Consider the following 5752-nt stretch of genomic DNA (forward strand, 5'->3'; position numbering starts at 1 on the left):
ACGAAGCGACGATATCGCGTAATGACGTAATGTATGTGACGTCATAGTGAAGTCATGATAGCGTCACTTTTTATCTGTGACGTCATCATACGGTCATCTGCCATCAGGTGACTTTTTGGACCGTTCTTGGGGCATCTAAGGCTTTCGCCTTAATAGCGAAAGCCTTTCACGACCGTTTTACCAAGTATATAGCTAGGGAAGTGGTGGACGAAATCAATATGAAAGAAAAAAAAATCAGAGAAAACAAGGAAGACCCTCTTGCCAAAGAAGTCGCAAACTGAGTAGAAGGAATGAGGGAAGGTTAGGTGGTAAGCGTCCACTTAGAGACATGGACCCGCCCTGACACATTTAATGTTGCTTTTGGCGTGTGGCCCATTAGCGTAACGTGCCACATGACATAAAAAGGAGGCATCGACAGAATTTTATAATAGATAAGTATGAATTGGAATGAAAAAGAGCTTATTATTGAAGTTGTTGACAGGCTGACGCATATAAAAAAAATAGCACAGCTTGCAACAAGTCGCGCAAGGCTGGGTCACAGCAGAGCTGGTGGGCACCTAGATGGATCTGTCTTGGATAGGCTTTTATCCTCTCACCTCTCTCTTACCCATATCTTGCAATACTATACTATACTATACTATACTATACTATACTATACTATACTATACTATACTATACTATACTATACTATACTATACTATACTATACTACCCATGGATATGCTTGACCTCGCCAAGAATTTCTCTTTCTCTTCTCTTTCTCTCTCTCTATAGTCGTTATCTCGACCATCAGGGTTATTGCATCCCACGCCGGAGAAACGGGCGCACGTTTTCTGGGAGAGAAGCAGAAGACGACAATGAAGAAAAGAGCGCGCGCCGGTTTATGATGATGATAATTTTCTATCAACGACGCAAGGCCAACTTCGAGCGTAACAACTTCGCTGTAAAACCTCCTAGCGCGTATGTGCCACAGAAGTTGAGCAAGCTCCGCTACTCACCACTTGTCAACTAAGAACGAACAAGCAATCTGCGGGCAAGCACGTGTGCTCCACAGAGATTGGTCAAATCCTGCTACAGTGGAGAAATGTGCGCGCGTGTTCTAGTAGCGGAGCAGAAGGGGAAGCAGAAGACGACAGTGAAGAAGAGAGCCTGCGCCGGTTCATGATGATGATAATTTTCTGTTTACGACACACGGCCAACCTCCAGCATAACAGCTCTGCTGTACAAGGATGCTCGGTGGGCCTAACCAGGCCCGTAGCCAGAAATTTTTTTCGGGGGGGGGGCACTTGCTGAAAACCTTGACTTTTTGAGAAAAACACCTATTTTTATCATTTATTTTTGGTAAAAACACATACTTCGCCGAAATTTCTGGCTACGGGCCTGGGCCTATACGCAACAAGTAGTAGCGCAGAAGAGAATAAGTGTTATATCCCGAGCGCTGCATACGCTTTGCTCCCTCGTTCTTTAAGCATGTCGTATCAGAACACTCCTAGTGAATTTCCATCTTTGTCGTGATATTCCGTGTGATGTCAAAACACGGTAACTTCCTAGATCTAGGCGCGTGCAGTAAGCTTAGGGTGCTGTAGCATTGTCCTCACACGTCGTTATTGAAAACTCTGTCGTGTTGCCCTGTGTGTGTTTGTGTGCGTGCGTGCGCGTGCGTGCGTGTGTGCGTGCGTGCGTGCGTGCGTGTGTGTGCGTTTGTGTGTGTGTGTGTGTGTGTGTGTGTGTGTGTGTGTGTGTGTGTGTGTGTGTGTGTGTGTGTGTGCGTGCGTGCGTGCGTGCGTGCGTGCGTGCGTGCGTGCGTGCGTGCGTGCGTGTCTTGCCTTTACAACACTGGTTCCAATGATTTCAATCGAACCACAATGGCGTCCGCTCACCTCCCGAAACTTCTCCCACGTGCTGCGCCTGTACAAGGGCTGAAACCCGTCGTTGACTACAATGAGGTCCGGGTAAATTGTGTAGTCGCACCAGCCCGCCGTGATGGGAGTCACGGCCGTGAAGCTCTGGCCGAGCACGCAAAACATGATTCCTTTGCGGTACGCCGCAGCCACCGTTGCACCTGTGAAGTGAGCGAGGAGGTGAATTGGCTGTCGAAGAGAAATGATCGAATTGTCTTCTCTAATCAGATCATGGCTCGCGAACCAAAATATACTAGCTTGTGTGTAAGTTCCCCATCAGTTGCACTGTTGCAAGACGAGATTACCAATCTCAATCAATTTTAAACTTTGTACTGTCCTGGAGCGCAACCAACACGTGATAAGTGATTCGTTATTTTATAGTCATCGGCGTGGTTGATATATGCACCCTCTTCTACGCATGCCTCTATACGATGCCTACGCATGCCGCTTCGTTTTGCTAGAGTATACTAGAACATGGGAGTGCTCGGAACGAGCTTCGAAAAAAAGCGCAAACAGGGTCAAGCCGCTTGTGGCGCTGCGATCGGTAGCCTGCAATCGGTCGTCGTTTGAGAGTTGCGCGCGGCTCGGCCAAAGTGGTGCAGGGGTAGAATACCCGCTTCCCACTCAAAGGCCCGGGTTCGAATCGCAGCTGTAGATGGTGGTCTCTATTTTTAGCGTCACTTGTTATAGCTGCATTAGTTTTCCTGTCTTTCTTGGAACTAGCTTCAGTTGCTGCGTATTGCTACAAAGCGTGACGTGAAAGGTGAAGTGAGAGAAGAAATTTGACAGTGAGCGTAATTATTTGCAGCGCCACCGCATGGCATTCAACAAAAACGTGAAGTGTGGCCTCCGAGATTTTTTGCGAACACGAAACTCAAAACGGGACTTCACATTTTACGTTACTTTTTGTAGCAATACGTAGCAACTGAAGCTAGTATTAAGAAACAAAGGAAAAACAATACAGCTATAACACTAAAAATAAAAACCCACAATTTACAGCTGCGATTCGAACCCGGGCCTTTTGAGTGGGAAGCGGGCATTTTTGCCCCTGCACCACTTTGACGGAGCCGCGCTCACCTCTTAAATGACGAAACATTGCAGGCTACCGATCTCAGCGCCACAAGCGGCTTGACACTGTTTGGGCTTCACTTTCTGCACATTGGTGCTGCGGCCGTTCCGAGCACTCCCCTGTTCTATAGTACACTCTAGTTTCGCTAATAAATGTTGAAAATCAGCGCTGCTTCTGTTCTTCGCCAGTACTTGCCTGTTTTCTTACATTTATTAGGTACACATTATTGGGAGACAGCTGTGGTTTTCGAATGTGTACACGGACGTTTCCCGTTTTGAATATCGCTCCCATGGACATGCGGCGGCCGCGATCGTACTCGAACCTGCTACCTCGACCTCAGCAGAGTGATGTCATAGCCGCACTGTAGGGCTGTGGGCATTGGCTAAACGTGATTTTGTAGACAGGGTAATAATAAACTTTTGTACGAGGACCTACAAAGAATAACAGAAGCGTGTTCACGGTTTCTACATCTATATGGGTCATTCCATGCCAAATCATCCAGCGTTCTTCCGACCATCACAAATATGGCTGAAAAAATTTCCACGTTTTTATTGAAGTTCGAAACTCGTTCTGCTCGTTTATTTCTGTCGCCAAAATTTTTCCCATGGTACTGTCTATAAAGCAACCCTATTTCCTTTTCCATTGCTTTACAGACAGTACCATGTTTGACGTCTGCATCCCAGGTCAGTGGGCATGGACTGAATATTGCCGTTGTGAGTGCTTCATGCCGCTTGAGTTACGTCGGCGAAAAGCTGGTGGAGATACAAAATTTCAAAAAATATTTTTCAAGTTTAAAAAATATTACCCTTTTGTAACTTTCCCTATGTTCAGCTAATACATAGAGCTTTCAAATGAAGTATCGCGCATATTTTTAGTCCGACCACCAAGGCAAGTTTTTTGACGTGAATACAGAGCTTTTCTCAAAAAAAAGTGATATTTGCAATTTTTTTTCAGACGATCTGCTACACCTTCAGCGACTAAACTATTTTTCTTTTGTAGTATGTCGAACAGGCCAGCAGTACGTAATTCATTTCTACCCTTTGAGTTTGCCTTGTTTCTGGAAAAAATATCAAACTTTGCAACTTTATTCAATTTTGCTCGTGCCAAAAGCCCTCGAAGAATCGATATACATAAATAAGTCATTATTTTTACAGTTACATCACTTCATTAGCTTGCCGGAAATACCATTTTATCGAGTGCATCCCATAAACGTCCTTTGAAAAAAAAATGTTGTTTGATGCCCTTTAACTCAGTCTGCGCATAACTACAGACTCTCACAAACAGGCGGGAATATTTTTGGCGACAGAAATAAACGAGCAGAACGAGTTTCGAACTTCAATAAAAACGTGGAAATTTTTTCAGCCATATTTGTGATGGTCGGAAAAACGCTGGATGATTTGGCATGGAATGACCCATATATATATATATACTATATATATATATATATATATATATATATATATATATATATATATATATATATATATATATATATATATATATATATATATATATATATATATATATATATATGTAAGACCTCGCAGCAACAACAATGGCGAGACAAACCTGGACCACCACTGCTATCCCAGCAGGTTATCTTCCATAACGTCACTGCAAATGTAACCGCTATGTATCCGCATAGCGATGAGACGAATGGGGCTAGTTGACAGAGTTCTTAGGTATCACGTAACATTGCAAATGAGGGGGACTGTCAATGAACGAGAGGAAGAACGGATCCGAGGATGACAGTTTTCGTTAATCAAGACTAGATTATGCAACACGTAATTAGGCCAAGTAGAGAATAGGGGTATTTATTTGTAGTTTTATTGAAAATATACAACTGATACGATAGGGACAAATACATTTTGACGAAACAACGTCGAACCTACAACACAAAGTAATAGGTCGCGTGTTACTTTGTCCCCCGCCTTGCATTTATTGCATTGCATAAGCTTACTAAGTACTCGGGAGAAACTCCTGAACAAGGTATTGTGTTAAAAGGCACTCCTTCGTTAAGGTAGTCACGGATAAGAACTTGGTACTTAATATAGACTTGTGATCCTCCTTAGAACCCGAGCGACATAAGAGGCGTACAACCGCTGCGGGTTAAGTGGAGGCGCTAAAGAGGAAAGAGGAACATCGCAACACTTGAAGTTACATCAGAAAAAAACAAAAAAAGACATGGTATGTATAGATGGCTGAACGGCTCACCTTTACCGAAAGTCCAGTTTCCGTCGCCAGAAGGAATGCTGGTGTTGCTATCGACCATCTTGCCACCACCTCGGCCATCACCGCTGCTGCCCTTGCCGCCGCCCGCATCGACTGCATAAGGAAGGTAATATCAATGCATGATTAATCCATTAATCGACGCAAGGTGTCCCGCACTTTGCATCATTCAAACAAAATGTGAAGTGTTCCGCAATGTGTCCGATTAATGAGCGCAGTTCATTATTTACGCGCTACACAAAAACCAATAAAGCCATGTGGTTTGCACCGCCCTTCATTTACGTGATTTTTTTAGCTGGTTCTTGTGTAAGCTCTATCTAGTTCATTGTGGATTGAATTTATGGACTAAACAGAAAACTAAACATCTATACGTTGCAGCCAATACAACCCGCCGATAGAATTCACCTGTCATTTCCATTGCATTCAATGAAACCTGTGTAAACTTTCACGCCTGTAGTGAACAGTACTACTTGAACGATATGCCTCCAGAACACTATCAGGAAGGGCATAATTCGCTTATTTGTGTCGGGTCGATAAGTAATGCCATATCAAGT

Source organism: Rhipicephalus sanguineus, chromosome 5, assembly GCF_013339695.2.
Source record: "Rhipicephalus sanguineus isolate Rsan-2018 chromosome 5, BIME_Rsan_1.4, whole genome shotgun sequence".
NCBI classification, from domain to species: domain Eukaryota; kingdom Metazoa; phylum Arthropoda; class Arachnida; order Ixodida; family Ixodidae; genus Rhipicephalus; species Rhipicephalus sanguineus.